This window comes from Carlito syrichta, unplaced genomic scaffold (assembly GCF_000164805.1).
Source record: "Carlito syrichta isolate Samal-C Ts95f unplaced genomic scaffold, Tarsius_syrichta-2.0.1 Scaffold201341, whole genome shotgun sequence".
Taxonomy (NCBI): Eukaryota; Metazoa; Chordata; class Mammalia; order Primates; family Tarsiidae; genus Carlito; species Carlito syrichta.
The window spans coordinates 874,043-894,254 of record NW_007145437.1 but is presented as its reverse complement, the minus strand read 5'-3'; the positions used below and the strand labels follow the sequence as shown (position 1 = coordinate 894,254).

Sequence of the window (20,212 nt, the reverse complement as noted above, 5' to 3'; positions counted from 1 at the left end):
CCACAACTGTTGGTATGGCTATCCTCATTGACAAACCTGTGAATGAGCCACAGACAAGCGTAATGAATTATCAAATCTCCCACAGTTCAGAGTCATGGGGTACAAACATAGTGAGTTGCTGATGCCTCTGTCTTTAAATAGTGCCTCCTCTGCAAACCTCAACCTCCTAATGGACTCCCATCACATATACTCCTGCAGATCCACAAAAATCACACCTGTGCCCAGCCTGAAGGACCCGTTTTGGATTCTTTTCACAAAATGGATCAGAAGCACAGGCACGTAGGAGGAAAGCCAAAAAAAAAAAAAAAAAAAAAATTGATAAGAAAAATAAATATATATTTGAGTAAACAATGGAATAAATACTCTGGGAGAATATAATTGATAAATGTACATTTTAAAATAGAAATAAACTTTTTTTTTTGAGTTAGAGTCTCACTCTGTCGCCCAAACTGGAGTGCAGTGGCTGCTCCGCAGCCTCGACCTGCTGGGCTCTGGCGATCCTTCCACCTCAGCCTTACGAGTAGCCAGAATTACAGGCATGTGCTACCACACCCGGCTGATTTTTTTATTTATTGTAGAGATGAGGTTTCGCCTAGTTGCCCAGGCAGGTCTCGAACCCGCGGGCTCAGGCAATCCACTCACCTCAGCCTCCCAAAGGCGCGGGATTACAGGCTGAGCCACCGAGCCCAGCCCAGAAATAAATATATGATCTATACCAAAAAGATATATTTTTTAAAGTTTACAAATAGAACACAATGTTAGATTGTAAATTATCCTAAATAGTTATCATAGTAAATTGAATTGTCTTAGAGAAATATTATTACAACAACACTAAAATATGTTATTCAGAGATATGTACAATAAAGGAAAGAATTTAGCGGTAAAGTAAAAAGGATGATGCAAACTGAAAAATAATGTAATATTTAGACACTATGAGAAACTCTTGAAAATACCATAATACACAAAACGTGGGAAAATTAAAACTTAGTTCACATAAGGGGAATGCCATGTGATGTACATTAGCAATTAGTGTATTTTATCATACTATCAGATTAATAAAAGTAAAATAAATTTTGATAATCCCAAATATTGGCAAATAATCCAGAAAATAATTTTTTTCTGTGTGGAGTTTATAAAAATATTTACTTTTATCAATTCATTTTCTGTGGTTGCTTTATTGTTGATTTTAGGTGCTGTATTTTACTTTTTGAGCTAATTAGACTCTCATCCATAATGTGAATTTAGTTGTTTCTTGTCACTTTTTATAACTTTGCAATGTGGGTTACACATGAGAGTCTTTTACTTCATGTAGGTAATATAAAAATCTTCTATGCACTGGCTTTTTCTGTTTTGTAACGTACAGAAAAGCTTTTATTATGATGATTTTTTTCAAAAATACATTATTTTTTCTATTTAAAAGCATGATAATTTGTATTAGATTTAGTGTTGTCTACATTATTTGATTTTTTATTTTTGTGAGTAGTCTAACGTTTACTTTTGCATCTCTTGACTCATTTTTTTCTTTTCTTCTAGAAATGAGTTCAGAAAACATCTCACTTAAATTTTAATTTTGAAAACACTGTCAGATTAATAGACTCATTTTAAATGTTCTATTCTTTAGTTTTGAGTTTTCTGTTCTATAGCCATTTTTCTACAATTAACTATTATTTCAATCTATTTATTCTAATGCAACAACACTTTTTTGTCAAAATATATTGGCAAGTATCACCAACATGATATTAAATAAGTGGTAGTAATAGTGGAGAGCTGGGTTTTACTTTTTATTTTAATAAGAATATCAGTGATGTATTCAAGTTGCTGTGGATTTTAATAGAGGAAAAGTCATTTACAAGTATACTTGGACATATTGCAGGTTCAGTTTTAGACCACTGCAATAAAGCTATTACTGCAATAAAGTTATCATAGCAATAAAGCAAGTTACACACATTTTTTGGTTTCCCAGTGCATATAAAAGTTATATTTTCACTATACTTTTAGGCATGCAATAGCATTATGCATAAAATAATAATGTGCATACCTTGATTAAGAATACTTTATTGCTAAAAAGTGCTAACAAACATCCAGCAAGTGCTAACCTTTTTGTTAGTGGGGTTTTGCCTCGATGTTAATGCCTACTGGCTGATTAAGGTAGTGGTTACTGAAGGCTGGGATGGTGTTGGCAATTTCTTAAAATAACACAATAAAGTTTATCAGACTGAGTGACTTTTTTCCCCAAAAGATTTCTCTGTAGCATGTGATGCTGTTGAATAGCATTTTATCCACAGTAGAACTTCTTTCAAATTGAAGTCAATCTTCTTAAAACTCCCTGCTGATTTATCAAATAAACCCATGTAATATTCTAAATCCTTCGTTATCATTTCAATGATGTTCACAGTATCTTCACCAGGAGTAGATTCCATCTTGACTAACTTCTTTCTTTGCTCATTCATAAGAAGCAACTCCTCATCCATTCAAGCTTCATCATGAATTCAGCAATTCCACACATCTTCAGGCTCCATTCCTATTTCTATTCTCTTGTCAACACATCTGCAGTTGTTTCTTCCACTGAAGTCTTGGACACTTTAACATCATTCATAAAAGTTGAAATCAATTTATTCCAAACTCCTGATAATATTGGTATTTTGACCTGATTAATAAATTATGAATATTCTTTTGTTTAAGTTGGAGTCTCCCAGGCTGGGGTGCAGTGGCACGCTCACTGCCACCGCAGCCTCCACCTACTGGGATCAAGCAATCCTTCCACCTCAGCCTTCCAAGTAACTGGAACTACAAGCCTGCACTACAATGCCCAGCTAATGTTTTGATTCATTGTATTGACGAAGTCTCTCCAAGTTGTCCAGGTTGGTCTCAAATCCCTGAACTCAGGTAATCCTCTCGCCTCTGCCTTCCAAAGTGCTGGGATTACAGGCTTGAACCACTATACCTGGACAATGAATATTCTTAATGGTAACTAGAATAGTAAATTCTCTCCAAAGTGTTTTCCATTTATTTTGCCCAGATTTTGCTATAGCCTTACAAAATGTTTTTTTATTTATTTATTTTAGAGTCATGGGGTACATGTGAGGGTTTGCTGTATAAGTATATTGCTTGAAGGTGAAGTTTGGCTTCTAGAGAGCCCTCCCCCAGTAGTGGACATAGTACCCAATAAGTGGTTGTGTGTCTCTTATCTCCCCATTTCTCCCTCCTTTAGCAGTGTCCCCTGTGTCTGTTGATCCCACATTTGCACTTGCATGCCCAGTGTTTAGTGCCCACTTACGAATGAAAACATGCAGTATTCAGTTTTTTTATTTCTGTGAAAGTTCATGTCAAACGATGTTCTCCAGCTGCATCCATGTTGTTGCAAAGAACATGATTTTGTTCTTATTTAAGTACCACATTTTAATTATCTGGTCTACTTTCAATGGACATCTGAGTTGTTTCCATGTTTTTGCTGTTGTGAATAGTGCTCCAATAAACATGCATGTGGGTATGTTTTTGGTAGAGTGATTTATGTTCCTCTGGGTATATCCCCAGAAGTGGAATTGCTTGGTTGAATGGTACCTCAATTTTTAATTATTTGAGAAATCATCAGACTGCTTTCCACAAACATTGTAGCTTTTATTCCCACCAACAGTATAGAGTCATTTCTTTTTCTCCACAGCCTCATTTTTTTTCTTTCTTTCTTTCTTTCTTTTTTTTTTTTTAGATGGAGTCTCACTCTGTTGACCAGACTGGAGTGCAATGGCCGCTCCCAGCCACCGTAGCCTCAACCTGCTAGGCTCTGGTGATCCTTCCACCTCAGCCTTCCAAGTAGCTGGAACTATAGGCAAGCACTATTTTTTTTTCTTTTTAATAATAGGAATGTATTTCTTAAACAATGGGACTTGAAAGTCAAAATTACTTTTTGATCCCTGGCTGAAGAGTGGATGTTGTGGTAATAGAAATGAAAACAACATCAATCTCCTTCTTCATGTCCATCAGGGCACCTGGGTGACCAGATGTGTTGTCAATGAGCACTAATATTTTAGAAAAAAAATCATTTTTTTTTCTGAGCAGTGAGTCTCAAGAATGGGCTTAAAATACTTAATCAACCAAGTTGTGAACAGATGTGTTATTATCTAGTTATTGTTTCATTTAAAAAGTACAGGCAGAGTATATTTTGCATACTATGTAAGGACCCTGGGGTTTTTAGAATGGTAAATGAGCATTGGTTTTAACTTCAAATCACCAGCTGCATTAGTTCCTAATAAGGTAGTCAGCATGTCCTTTGAAACTTTGAAGCCAGGCATGGACTTCTCACAACCTATGAAAGTCCTAAATGGCATCTTCTTCTGGTAAAAGACTGTTCTATCTACACTGAAAATCTATAGTTTGGTGAAGCTTTCTTCATTAATGATCTTCTGGATAACTTGTTGCATCTTCTCCATCTGCAGCATAACTTGCTACTGCTTCACCTTGCACTTTTTTGTTATGGAAACAGCTTCTTTCCTTAAATCTTATGAACCACCTTCTGCTAGCTTCCAATTTTTCTTCTGCAGCTTTCTCAACTCTCTCAGCCTTCACAGAATTGAAGAGAGTTGGAGACTTGTTCTGGATTAGGCATTGGCTTAGAGGAATGTTGTAGGTGACTTGATTCTCAATCCAGATTATTATCTTTTTTATTTTTTATTTTTTTTTGAGTTGGAGTCTCACTCTGTCACCCAGACTGGAGTGCAGTGACCGCTCCCGGCCACCGCAGCCTTGACCTGCTGGGCTCCGGCGATCCTTCCGCCTCAGCCTTCCGAGTAGCCGGAATTACAGGTGCGCGCTACCGCCCGGCTGATTTTGTGATTGATTGTAGAGATGAGGTCTCGCTGCCCAGGCGGGTCTCGAACCCGCGGGCTCAGGCAATCCACTCACCTCAGCCTCCCGAAGGCGCGGGATTACAGGCTGAGCCACCGAGCCCGGCTTCAATCCAGATTATTAAAACTTTCTCCATGACAGCAAAAATGCTGTTTTGATTCCTTATCATTTTTGTTTTCACTGAATTTCACTTAATTTTCTTCACAAACTTATAGACACACAACCTAAAAATTATAAATATCAAATGAAAATTATAAATTAATAAAATTATCTTTAAAAAATTGGGAAGATTAAGATATTAAGATACACAAAGTTTGAGAATTTACCAACAGGCCACATATTAAAAAGGTTTTTGAATGTGTAAACCAACATGAATTAATATAACAAGAAAGAAGATGTTACAGAGACTACTAACCACTTGAATAGTCATCTTCAATTCAAGGTAGGTTGTGTGTGCTTTATCTGTGAAAATCACCTTTCTCTTGCATCTTCAAGCCTGTAGATATAGGCTGAGAGTGTGAATGTTTTTAAAATTGTAAAATTTGCAACTGCTCAGTTATTTATTTTATTACTTCATTTTAGCTCAGCTATTTTTCATAAGTTTCTTATGAAGAATAAACTGATAAGAGTAAAGCAATTTGTAATCAATAACTAATAATACTTTGAACTGTACTACTATTAAGCTATGCTTATACAATGTGGTATAGTTGGTATAGTAACATTTCTCAAATGGCTAGTGGAAAAAAATGAGTGCAGAAACAAATCTGCATACCTGGAAATACTAGAATGGCAAAAGTTCCACTGAAAATCACATAAATGGTGATATAACTTGTTATCCACAAGAAAAAATAATTTGCTAGGCTCAGTGGCTCAGCCTGCAATCCCAGAGCTTTGGGAGGCTGAGTTGAGTGGATTGCCTGAGCCTGCGAGTTCAAGACCCACCTGGGCAACTTGGCGAGACCTCATCTCTACAATAAATCAAAAATTAGCCAGGCGTGGTAGCGCGCACCTGTAGCTGCAACTACTTGGAAGGCTGAGGCCAAAGGATTGCTGGAGCCCAGCAGGTCAAGGCTGCAGTGGCCAGAAGCGATGCACTCGTCTGGGTGACAGAGTGAGATTCCAACTCAAAAAAAAAAAAAAAGAAAGAAAATAATTTGAAATCGTATCTCAAATCATGACTCCAAATCAAATTCAGATTAATTGGATATTTAAATATAAAAGTAAAACAGTTTATCTGATAGCCCAAAATGTGCTAGAATACATTTTTACCTTTGGGTTTTTTAAAGAAACTTCCAAATGTTCTGATAAAAAATGTTGATAGTCATAATTACATTGAAATCAATGCTTTGTTATTTCAAAGAACAGCCTAAGAAAGAATGAGAAAACTTCTATAAATGGAGAAAAGACCATTGTAATTTATTTAGTTCCCCAATTGTTGATATCCAGAATATACATCAACAATTTAATAGACCACTAAGAAAAAAAAATCATAATTTTAGTATAAAAATGGGCAGATGTCATAAAGAGATGTTTCACAGTAGAGGAAACAAGAATGGACAATAACCATATAAAAAGATGATAAATTTTATTATCATTCTTGGAATAGTAAAGTAAGACAAGATACCAATTCAGTATTTATTAAGAATATTGATAATACCAAATGTTTATGATGATATGTGATAACTAAAACTATATTAGCTGACACAGGGTGGTATAATGGTATAACCAATTCAAAAATTATATTTGGATTTTTAAAAATATATTGAACATGTACATAGTAAATATAATTCAGAAATTCCATTTTTAGAAAAGCTTCTGATGTGAATTTTTCAGGTCAGCCTGGGTTTCAAGAGTGTCAGTTTAATGGGTCAGTCAGCTAAGCCCCAAAGAGGGTAGTCTGGAGGGACTGGTAAGCCTAGCCCTGGAAGTGTCAACTCTAATGGGCTGGCAAACCAAGCCCTGAGAGTGTTGCAATTTGGTGGGCTGGCAAGCCTAGCCCCTGGAGTGTTGGCTCTAATGGGCTGGCAAGTCAAGCCTTGAAAGTGTTGCTGGTTTGGTGGGATGGCAAACCTAGCCCCCGAGGTGTCGCAGCTTCAGAGTTTTGCCTTCTTCCTGCAGCTCTCCTGGTTCAGCTGGCTCCGGAGGCTGGCAAGCCAGCCTCTGGGGTGTACGGCTCTTCACTGACGATCTTCTGCAGCTCCTCAGATTGCAGCTCTTCAGGGTCGAGGTTCTTGTCTCATGCCCAGGAAGAATGAGGGACACAGACAGCCAGAAAGTGAGAAAGCAGGATTTATTGAGGTCAGAAAAGCTTCCACAGTGGAAGGGGACCTGAAGGGGTTGCTCATCTCTGGGATGAAACCTGGTCTTAGATAACCCTAAGTCCAAGTTGATTGGCTAGCACTAGCTGTGAGCTGTTGCTGTTCTGGTTGGTCAGAATTAAGGACCAATCAGCAGGAGGTAGGGGCCTAATGGTGAGCTGATTGGTTGCTTTTCAATCCCAGCAGTGAGTGCCTAAACTCTAGTTTAAGAGGCTCGCGGGGAGCTTGTTTACCAATGCCGAGACTGAGAAATCTGCTAGGAATTTGTTACATTACCAGAGGACCCGCCTGTCTGTCTGCCTAGGCTTTCTCTAGCTATCTCCTGTCTCACTTCCTTAGAATATGTGTAGCTCAAGTGCATAAGGAGACATGTTTAGAAAGCTTTATAGGAATGTGTTCATGATAATAAATAGCTGTACAACTGAAACCCCTATCAATACAAGACTGCAGGGTTGTACTGATAATTTTGGGGTCTGGTAATTCAATTGAATATTTCATATCAGGAGATATAATTGGACTCTGGTACACATAAGAACAAGCGTAAATATCTATAATATAATGTCTTTAAAAATTAAAAGCAATTCACAAAATGTTATATTCTTTGTAATCCAATTATTGTAAAACTAGAAAATAAGCAAAAGTATGCATATAATGTTTTAGAGCATATATAAATTATATACTTAAATTATAACATATATACATTATATAATGTTTATGAAAAAAGCAAGGAAACAAAAAACAATATTCAGGGTAATAATTATTAAATGTAATAAAAAAGAAAAAATCAGCATGTAAACATGAGCATTTATGATTTTCTTATTTTTAGGCTTTGTGATTGTTCCTTAATTCTTTTACTGTTTTCCTTATAACTTACATGTATTATATGTTCATTATTTTTCCATATCTTTTATAATTTTTAGATAAAATTATCAATCATGAAGATAAACAATATTCTTGGTCTACTATTCAATTTTAAACTTAAAAATAAAATGCAGCACATTTAGAATGTATTAGTGTTTAAGAAAGGAAATGATAAACATATCAATTTCTAACAATTATTTTGATGACATTGAAAAGCAGCAGCAACCAGCAGACTACCAAACTGTTGACTCCATGAACTTCATATGTGTTAGATATGCATTTGGAGGAAAAAAAGACTAAAATTCCTAAAATATCTGGACACTTAAAAAACTACTTATCCCTCACAGAATAGAATATAAATCTTATCAGCAGCAAGAACACACTTAGAGGAAAACAACAAGATATATAAATAAGTTTTGGTAAAATAAAAGGACTCACAGAATGAATATAATGTCTAGAAAATGATACAGTTCAGAATGAGATAATACAATCTAAAAGAAACCCAATTAGTTGGTAAAATTATTAAAAGCATAGTGTAGTAAAGATGTCGAGGGAATTAATTTTCTCATACATGGTCAAGGATATTAATAGTAACTCAGGGAAACGAATAATGTCTCAAAATGCAAGTATTTTAAAGGCACTAAAAGCTTTGTGTATACTTAGAACAATTAAGATTGTAATTTACATTTATAGTTTCCAAGAACAATCACAAAGGCATATTGTGAGCCGAGAACAACTGATTAGTACATCAATAGTAATAACCAGACACCAAGGACTATGGATGAATGTCATGACAAGTCATCTACGATGGCCTTTCCTTATTATATCTGAGTCTTTCATGTGAAAGAAAATCTGGATACACTTCAATCTGAAATTTCCTTTGGCACCAAATCCAGTGGACTGTGTAACAGATAAATTTATTGTGGCAGTTTATTTCTCCACCAATGAAGGTCTCAAATTTCAAAAGGAAAGAGCATGATAATTTCACTATCTTGGGTTTATTTACATGAACAGGAAGCATTGACATTTTAAGCACTAATGTGTTTGATATAGGGAATTAGGAACTTGAGGCACAGGCTTTAAAGTGGGCCAGTGGACATGACTCCCAGAATAGCACAAAACTGGCCTGCAGATATATCAAATGTAACTTCTAGAATTTCTTCACAGAAATGCTATCTCTATTGCGGTCAAAAGTGAAATAACTGAAAAATGACCTGTTTTTAAATACATAAAATATATATGCTTATGAGGCATAAGTAACTCCATTCTGCTACTATCTTCATTTTAAGTACTTGCAGTTACCTGTTTGACATAACCCCTCCCCCATATGTCACCACAACTGTTCTTGACCCCTGAACTGTAATTAATAGCTTTTTCTTTGAAATCCCCAATCCCCATATTCTGTTTCAAAACCCTGTTTCAAAATTAATTTTGCACGAAAGTACCTGGTCAACAGCCAGCTAAGTAAACAGAAAAACCACAAATCCCTTCCCCAGTTTCCTGTTCCCTTCTGGTAGGTAACCTTTAGTCATAATAATAGCAGAAACGGTATTTTTTTTCAACTGCATTACATATAAAAACCCTCTACTTGCTTTGCTGGAGGCCAAGAGTTCTCAGTGGCTCTTGCCTCTGTTGGTCACCATGGCTGAATAAAGAAAACTTCAGAACCTGAAGTTCTGCATGCTGGTAATTTATTTCTCATACTCCAGTCATAACAAAAGGGCCCCCACTCCAAGATAACATGAAGCATATGACCTTAGCTTCAAATGGATTAGTAATTGAAAAGCAAGTGTGTGATTCACACAACAAAATAGGTAAATTACGAACAGTGAAATAAACCAGACACAAATGACAGTATACTATTTGGTATGAAATTCTGGAAAATGTAAAACAAAAGCTAATCAACAGCTGCACAGGTAGGGGAGGAGATTAACTTTAAAGAGATAACTTCAAAGATATCCATGGATGAGGAAAACAGTCTAAATAATGATTATGGTGGTGGTTATATGAATGTATGTATTTGTCAAATTAATTAAATTGTATGTTTCAAATTGTTGAATTTAATTGTATTTTAATTACATCTGAATAAAGCTGATTTAAAGATAAAATATTTTTAAAGGATGAACAGAGGTTAAAGTAGGTTCAAAAAGCTAAAATAAAAAAAGAAGGAATGCAATTCATTTTAGTATAATTTCCAACTAAAGTGATTTTTTTTTTTTTTTTGAGTTGGAGTCTCACTCTGTTGCCCAGACTGCAGTGCAGTGGCACATTCCCAGCCACCGCAGCCTCGACCTGCTGGGCTCTGGCGATCCTTCCACCTCAGCCTTCCAAGTAGCTGGAACTACAAGCACGCGCTACCACGACTGGCTAATTTTTTGGTTTATTGTAGAGATGAGATCTCGCCAAGTTGCTTAAAGTGATTTTTAAAAGTAAAGTTTTAATGTATAATGGAAGAAATCTGTAGCTTTCCAGGTTGTAAAGCTCCCAAGAATGACTTATCTCTCTAAGGTTATCTGGAATGAAGATTTAACAGCATGTCAACATCTACAGACAGGAGCTACTTAAAAAAAACTTTTCATGGTGACAAAAGGAAAAAAAAAGAAAGAAAAGAAAAACACATACTTAAAGTCTATCATTGGAATGAAAAGTAATAACTGTGCCCAGATCCAGACATGAGTAATTCATTGTCTCAGAATCTTTTTGTAGAAATAGAGATCAAGTTCTAAGACGCACCCTACAACATCTTTACAAGTGCACAGAGTAGTGATTCCTTGAGCCTTTCCCCAAAAGACTTATGACCATTTATTTAGGTTTCAATACATAGAAAAAAGGGAATGCCTAGATCTTGTGAGGGCTCTTGATACATGATTTAATGTGACACTAATACCTCCAGACCAAAGCACCACTATGGTCTGCTTGTTAGAGAGAGAGAGACATGTGGTTGTTAGGAATAAAAGCAGATTGGACATACTTAGAAGTTGGCAGAAGATTCACCCTAGCCTCTTTGAGGCAGGGTAGCTAGCACAGTTTAGACACAGATACATTTTTCATAGGTAGGTTTTAGGAAGCACTCAGAGTTTTTTAAAATTACATTTACTACAGGCCAAGCTGGTTGCCTATCCTACCCCCTTAGCAAATCAAAAGAAAATCCCATCAGATGTAAGAATAGGACAGCCCAACCTTTCAGTTCATAATCACTAAAAATTCTTCAGGTTCCCTGTTGAAGGTTAAAGGCCCAACCCTACCCTCTCCTCAGTTTGTTTTGTAAACAAGTTAAACTAATCAGCCCTTCATGACACAGATCCCATCACCATGGTAGCAGTCATGTGACTAACCCATCCATCTGCCTGCCCTCCATCACCAGATGTCAGTAACTGTGCATACCTGTCCTCTATGATGACGTGGTGAAGACCATCCCACTCAGTTACCTTAATGACCTGCCCCCATCAAAGAGAAATTTTAAAAGGATTCAACTTTGCAGCCATTCGCCATTGCCTTCCTAAGCTATGGTCTGGCCATATATTCTTTGAACTATGGCCAGGCCATGTTTTCCCAAGCCTTGATCGCCTCCCCTACTTTGGAGAGGTGAATCAATCTCACGCTCATGCTCTCATTTACTTTCTAAATAAACTTTGCCTGCGAACTTTGCTGGCCACTCTAAAATTCATCTTAGAAATGAGCCAAAGAATCCAGGGGTTTTGTGTTGCACCCCACCTGGCATCACCTTGATTTTTAGCGTAAGAGATATTGTGGTAGAAAAGGTTAAATGGAATCCCTTATAACTGCCTCTGACCACCACCAAAAAGAAATATGTACAATAAAACCCTTTTACATCTGGAGAGGAATTGGTGTGACCCTCAAAAATTCAACAGACATCAGAAACTGTAGTCTCCATTATATCATATTTAATTCATGTCTGTCTCCCTCAAATACTAGATTCATCATAGAAAATGACATCAAGCAAAAGTAAATTAGTAGGAATCTCAATTCCACTTGCTGTGCTAAATTTCATTTTATTTTACCAACAGAGCCTCTCATATTTAGTATTATATAACTATTGATATGATGAATGTGCTGTTTTTTTGTTTTGTTTTGTTTTGTTTTTCAGTTGGAGTCTCTCTCTATTACCCAGGCTAGAGTACAGTGGCATGCTCACAATCACCACAGCCTCGAACTGCTGGGCTCAGGTGATCCCTCTGCTTCAGCTTTTTAAGTAGCTGGAACTACAAGTGCATGCTACCATGCCCAGCTTAGAATGTGCTGTTTTTAACACTCATCAGAATGAAGAATTATAAGTAAATTATATCACAGGTAACAGACAACAATCATAATTCACACTTTTGCTCCAGAACTATAGTAAATTTTTTGCACTCTATGACAATATATTTTAAGAAACCTAGATCAACAGAACACTTACTAAAGCATACCAGAGATCTGCCATATTGATACTTTCATGTTAATTGGATCTAATGAGCAAGATGTGGCTAGAACTCTGTATACTTTGTTGGGATAACTACTACAGGTGGTGGTAGATAGCCCTTAAAAGAATTCAGAGACCAACACATCCATGAAGTTTTTGGAGTCCAGTAGTCTGGTTAGTGCTGGGACATCTCTTCCAAAGTGAAGGATAACTCATTGTTTCTTGCATCTCTTACCACTTAAGAAGATGTATACCTGTAAGTTTTGAAAGCTCTGTGTACCACACTTGGAAATATTACCTTTACACATGGAATCTAGCTAGTTTTACAGGGAGCCCAGAGCAAGAGAGAGAATCTTAGCAGGTCAAGGCCACAGTATAAGCTGTCCTCCTGGTGAGATCATATGAAACTTGCAAAATAAATTCAGAGAATTCTGAAGCAAGGTCATGGCAATGGAAGAATAAAATTGTATGCCATTGGAAATGCAGAATCTGACAAGGTACAAGACCTGGATAAGATGGAGATTTTGATCATAAGACATAAAATGCTCATGTGGTCATAACTTATCATGAACTGGGTGCTGTCAGATTCAAAAAATTATAATGATGTCTGATGAACCCTGATCAATATGCTTTATCTAGTGTCAAATTTGTCCATATCTAGGGGATACTACCCAAGTCAGTTTCAGATACAAGTGATGCCCATGATACCCACCACTTTTACACCCAGGCCTCTTCTTCAGTTTACACCTATGGTTTTCGTGGAGTTTTCAGAGGAGGAAAGTACCTGGAGTTTATTTACAAAGGAGTGGGCTGAGTACAGAGGTGGAAGCTAAAAATTGACTTTGTACTACACAGTTCCACACAGGTAATGTGAAAGACAATTTACATGGAAATGTTCTTAATGGACAGTTCAGGGCAGTGTACTTGGTTATTACCCAGTCTGGTTGGAAAGAACTAACCCTAATAAGCAGAAGAAAATGGCTTTGCTAGTTGGTCAGAGGCCTAAAAGGAATAAGATTGAAAACCGAACATAGAAAAGCTAAGGAAGAGGAATGTGGCCAGACCTATGAGAGGGAGAAGTAACTGTGAGAAACATTTTATCATATGCTAATGCCAACTAGAGAGCAGCAGTTGTAGAAGAATCACTAAACAACGAAGTGCTAAAATATCTTAGCAAGTAAATGTCAGCTAAGATCTATCCTTAGTCACTCCAGTTTCCTCTATAAAATGGTCAGGATGGCAAAGATGAAGGTTATATACGGACCCAATATAGATTACTAATCTAAACAAACTTTTCTTCTTGTTTAACTGTGGAACATAGTCTGTTATTATGTAATCTAACAAATGTTCCCATAATATAAAAATAAAGTTTATTTTATTTAAATATCATGTCTTACATCAACTAAATCTCATCTATTATAAATATGAATATTTGCTATTTTTGTGGAAATAAATTAATAGTTTTGTTTAAATTTTGCTGATTATCTTCCACAGTTAAGGAAGCTAAAAGGTGAAACAGAAATATAACCATAGAGAAACAGATAAATATTATATTTACTTGAAATAAAATGTAAGTATCTAAAGGCATAGTCACTTTTAGAAAGGAAAATCATTCCAATATTACATAAAACACTGTAAGACACACTAGAAAATATCTAAAAATTGATAAAATTGACCTCCATTTCAGCTTCATCATGTAAAGCATTTAAAAGTTATCAATCTCTTTCTTGAAAAAAAAAAAAATGCATGATGAGGAAAAGATGCTAAACTCTGGAAAGTATTTTAAGATGGCTTATTCTGGCCAAAAATGTGTGACCAAGTCCATGGCATTCATCCCCAAGAGGTCCTGAGAATGTGTGCCTGCCATGGTTGAATTGTAGCTTGTTTATATACAATTTAGGAGAAAAAAGTTACAAGAAACCATAAATCAATATATATGAGATTTATACTGGTTCCTTGAGGGAGGCAGAATATTTCCAAGCAAGACCCTGTAGGCCATAGGTGGATTGAAATATTTTCTGACAATTAGCATAGAGTTAGCTAAGGAATTGTAAAAGCAGTATAGGAAAAGTGCAGTTTGAGGAAAGAAAAGGAGCAAATTTCTTGATACGTAGATGAAGTCTGTGGTAGCAGACTTCAGAGAAAGCAGGCAATTGTCTTAAAAGGTGACAGAGTCCCTACAAGACAGATTTACTGGGTCATAAAACAATTTGTTTTTTCTTCTTTATCTGGCAGAGACAGGTTGAAGAGTAAATTTCGTTAAAAGTTTGGAATTTGGCAAAGAAAAGAAAAAAAAAAAAGGTCGGAGTTTAGCTGTCAGACCAAATGAAAATCAATAACTTTTCTTGGAGCCATCAGAGAATTGCAGCTATAGAACAAACTGTACCCCAAAATCCTAAAAGAGAGTAAAATCCAGGACAGACCAAAATTTTCTTGAACTGAAGTACCTGGAATGTAGAAACTGGTAGAAGTATTTAAATGATTATTTTGACAAACTTCTGCAGAGGCTGAGTGCAGAGCAGAGGATGAGAAATTTCTGGACCACTGTCACATGTGGGACCTCACATTCATATTGATTTTCACTTCAGTAACCAATCGAATAACAAGTCTTTTAATGCCATGGCAGGGAGATTGAAAGAGTAGACATCCTGAAACCATTTCAGACTCGTTTCCCTATGCAAGGCCACATATTCAGAATAAAGCAATTCCCAATAGAAGCTCTAAAATCACATCCAAATGTGAAAAGGAAATTTTGCCCTAATTCCCATATACTCTGGTCAGAGAACAGAAATTCAAGGAAATAGATTAAAGTAAAGTAGCTGAGGGAAAAATAAGAGGCAGAGGAAGCAGTGGACACCCCTATAGGAGGGATAAAAACACTTATGAAGTACAGCCCTGATAAATAGGCTCTTTAAATCACTGAAGATTATTCAGAAGCTCATTGCATACTCCCTTCTTCCATATCCTACCACCAAATCAACAAGTTTTCGGTATAATAACAGTGAATTCCAGCTGAAAGAGTAGCAAAACACAGACTCTCTGAAAGGCATTACAAAAGGGAGTAAAAAATTCCAAGGAGTGAGCAAAAACAGGGATACTAGAGGAATTTTAAGCCTTTGGCACTTATTGTAATAGCAAACTCAAAAATAGACTAATTCCTAGCTAGATTAACATAAATTCTCACACTAATGGCTTATTTACCTCAGTCTCTATTGCTTAATTTAATACATATAACTTTCAATAAGAAAGTACAAAACATAAGCACAAGAGAAAAAAATGTCTGAAGAGACAAAGCAAGCATCAGAACAAGATGCAGATATGACACAGATGTACTAATTAGCACACAAATAATGTTAATGTTTCTAATGGGAAAAATAAGCAAAATGCAAGAACCTATTGGTTATTGTGAGAAGAGAGATGGAAACAAGAAAGAATCAAGAAGAAATGAAAGAGGATGGCACTCGTGAAAATGGTGAAATAAGTAACTCTAAAGACTGTCAATCCATGGGCATGCTAAAAAATATTGAGCAAAAAGTGACAACAAAAGTTATTTGATATGACAACTTTGTTGTATGTCAAAGATTGACAGCAACCAAATAAATGTTGAATCAATAAAAAGACAACATAAAAACAGTAGAAGAGCTCTGTGGCATTTTCACTTGCCTTTGCCTCACGTCCCTCACCTGCATGGGCATAGTCTTCAAATCAGCAGCCCACATTCTCCCTTGTTTAGAGGTAGCAGCACTAATCTTATCTGTTTCCAAAGACATGTTTGTTTTGGCCTGTCTAGGGGTTGTTTGGGAGACTGACACAAAGTACTTGCCTTTGTTTTGCCTAATTCAGAACTCAGGTAAAAATGTGGTTATACAGAGGACATTCATAAAAACATTGAAAGGCAAATGAATAATCTACTACTGCCTGACATAACACATAGAAGCAAACAATAGACAAGTTGAAAAATCTAAAAGAAAGAACTGGGGGGAAAAGTTTCTTTGAAAGATTAGGACATTAAAAAGTGTCCAGAGTCACTACCAATTCTCTGGTGGCTCAGGTGGCCCTAGTTTCGATGTCCCAGTCCAGGGGCCCCAGGGCCAGACTCAGAGGGGCACCCTTCACCCTAGGCTGGCATCATACAGGCAAATGGGGTTCTGCAGGTGCTGGGCTTACTTCTCAGTCTGGTCCGGGGCTCTGAGGTGTCCACAGGCATTGTGTCCTGGGACTTTGAATGGACTGAGTGTGACTGGCGAAGCCAAGAACCAGTATCAGACTCTGCACAAGCTCTATGAGAGGTGTGAGGCAGTGATGGGGAGCCTGGAGATCGTTCTCACAGGACACAACGTCAACCTCTCCTTCCTGCAGTGGATCCGAGAAGTGACAGGTTATGTCCTGGTGGCCGTGAACGAATTTCTCCATGCTACCATTGCCCAACCTCCGCGTGGTACGTGGAACTCAGGTCTATGACGGGAAGTTCACCATCTTCGTCTTGTTGAACTACAACACCAACTCCAGCCACATGCTGCACTATCTGCGTTTCACTCAGCTCACTGAGATTCTGTCAGGGGGTGTTAATATTGAGAAGAATGATAAACTTTGTCACATGGACACAATTGCCTGGAGGGACATAGTGAGGAACCGAGAATCTGAGACAGTGGTGAAGAACAATGGCAAAAGCTGTCTGTTCCCCCTGTCATAAGGACTGCAAGCGGCAATGCTGGTGTCCTGGACCAGAAGACTGCCAGACACTGACCAAGACCATCTGTGTTCCTCAGTGTAATGGTCACTGCTTTGGGCCCAATCCCAATCAGTGGTGTCATGGTGAGTGTACAGGGGGCTGCTCGGGCCTGCAGGATACAGACTGCTTCACCTGCCACACTTCAATGACAGCAGAGCCTGTGTACCCCACTGTCCACAGCCTCTTGCCTACACAAGCTAACTTTCCAGCTGGAGCCCAATCCCCATACCAAGTATCAACATGGAGGAGTTTGTGTAGCCAGCTGTCCCCACAACTTTGTGGTGGACCAGACTTCTTGTGTGAAGGTCTGTCCTAACAAGATGGCAGTGGATAAAAATGGGCTCAAGATGTGTGAGCCTTGTGGTAGTCTATGCCCCAAATCCTGTGAGAGGACAGGCTCAGGGAACCACTCCCATACTGTGGACTCCAGCAACATCAATGAATTTGTGAACTGCATCAAGATCTTGGGCAATCTGGACTTTTTGATCATTGGTCTAAGGGAGACCCCTGGCACAAGATCCCTGCCCTGGACCCTGAGAAGTTCAAGGTCTCAGACAGTGCAGGAGATCACAGTTACCTGAACATACAATCCTGGCCTGCCCACATGCACAACTTCAGTGTTTTCTCCAACCTGACAACCATTGAAGGCAGAAGCCTCTGCAAACGGGGCTTCTCATTGTCGATAATGAAGAACTTGAACATAACATCTCTCGGTCTCCGGTCCCTGAAGTGCTGGGCATGTCTACCTAAGTGCCAATCCGCAACTCTGCTCCCATCATTCTTTGAACTGGACCAGGCTGCTCTGGTAGCCTTCAGAAGAGAGACTAGATGTCAAGCATAATGGTCCCACAGGGAGTGTGTGGCAGAGGGCAAAGTGTGTGACCCACTGTGTTCCTCTGGAGGATGCTGGGGCCCAGACCCTGGTTAGTGCTTATCCTGTGGAAATTACAGTCGAAGAGGTGTCTGTGTGACTCACTGCAACTTTCTGAATGGGCAGCCTGAAATGTGCTGCTCAAGTCAACCAGTCAGGTTGAGGTAGCAGACTTTGGTGTGGCTGACCTGCTGCCACCGATGACAAGCAGCTACTGCACCGTTAGGCCAAGACACCAATTAAATCAATGGCCCTCCAGAGTATCCATTTCGGAAAACACACACCTGAGTGAGGTCTGGAGCTATGGTGTGACAGCTTGGGAGTTGATGACTTTCGGGGCAGAGCCCTATGCAGGGCTGCGATTGGCTGAAGTACCAGACCTGCTAGAGAAGGGGGAGCGGCTAGCACAGCCCAGATCTGCACCATTGATGTAGTGATGGTCAAGTGTTGGATGATTATCAAGAACATCTTTCTGACCTTTAAAGAACTAGCCAATGAGTTCACCCTGATGGCCCGAGACTCACCATGGTATCCTGTCATAGAGAGAGTGAGCCTGGACTAGCTCCAGTTACAGAGCCCCCAGTTCTGACAAACAAGGGACTGGAAGAAGTAGAGCTAGAGTCAGAACTAGACCTAGACCTAGACCTGGAAACAGAAGAGGACAACCTGGCAGCCACCCTGGGCTCTGCCCTCAGCCTACCAGTTGGAACACTTACTTAGCCCCATGAGAGTCAAAACCTTTTCAGTCTATCATCTGGATACATACCCATGAACTAGGGTAAACTTGGGGAGGATTGTGAGGAGCCGGCAGTTTGTGGAGGCAGTGAACAGTGTCCCCATCCAGTCTCCCTGCACCCAATACCACGGAGATGCCTGGCATCGGAGTCATCAGAGGGCCACGTGACAGACTCCAAGGCCAAGTTCCAGGAGAAGGTGTCAAGGTGCAGGAGCCAGAGCTGGAGCTGGAGCCCATGACCACATGAAGACAGTGCATAACATTCCCAGCACCACAGTCTGCTTACTCCTGTCACCCCACTCTCCCTGCCAGGGTTAGAGGAAGAGGATGTCAATGACCATGTCATGACAGTTATACACCTCAAAGGCACTCCCTCCTCCTGGGAAGGCACTCTTTCTTCAGTGGGTCTCAGTTCTGTCTTGGGAACTGAAGAAGAAGGTGAAGATGAGAGTATGAATACATGAACCGAAGGAGAAGGCACAGTCCACCTCGTCCCCCTAGGCCAGTTTTCCTAGAGAAGCTGGGTTCTTGATACCAAGTACATGGACTTGGTATCAGATCTCAGTGCCTCTCTGGGCAGCACACAGAGCTGCCCACTCCACCCTGTGCCCATCATGCCCACTGCTGGCACATTTTCAGATGAGTACTATGAATATATGAATCAGCAGCATGGTGGAGCGGGTCCCGAAGGGGATTATGCTGTCATGAGGGCCTGCCCAGTATCTGAGCAAGGGTATGAGGAGATGAGAGCTTTCCAGGGGCCAGGACACCATGCCCCCATGTCCGTAACATCCGCCTCAAAACTCTGCGGAGCTTAGAAGCCACACACTCTGCCTTTGATAACCCTGACTACTGACATAGCAGGTTTTCCCCCAAGGCAAATGCCCAGAGAATATAACCCTTGCTCCCAAAGCACTCAGGGAGCACTGTGGCAGCTACTGCCTCCAGAAGGTACCCCTCTTCTCTCTACTCTCCCTCCTACCCCCGCCCAGGGTTCTAGTCCCATTTTCCCAGTCCTAAATAATTCCATTCAACCTTTGAAGGCTTTTAAACACCCTGACACAAAATTCTTGTGGTATGTAGCCAATTGTGTACTTTCTTCTCTTTCCCAAGCCCAGGAAAGAAGATGGTTTTCCCTACTTTGTGTGCTCACCGATCTCATTGCTCAGTTAGTCCCCACAGGGACTCCTGGAGATGTGAAAGATTCCTCTCTGTGTCCCTTTCTCTCAGGCTCTGATTTGCTGAGACCAGGCTCATCAGTGTGCCTTTCTTTCCCATCGGACTGTCCTAAGGAAGAGGAAAAGGAGGAAACCTGGCAGAGAAAAGTAAAATTTTGGTTTATGACTCATAACCTTCTAGAAAGACTGGGAAGGTTAAAATTTTGTGGGGTGAGGAAAGAGGTTAGGAGTAGATATTGATTACTGTTAATGGA

The 20,212-nt window shown here is 39.0% G+C and overlaps 1 pseudogene; it reads left to right on the top strand.

Annotated features, from left to right (window-relative positions):
* The window catches only part of LOC103253119, a 146,697-nt pseudogene extending 127,019 nt beyond the window's left edge, over nucleotides 1–19,678 (top strand).
* Nucleotides 19,679–20,212: the final 534 nt, after the last annotated feature.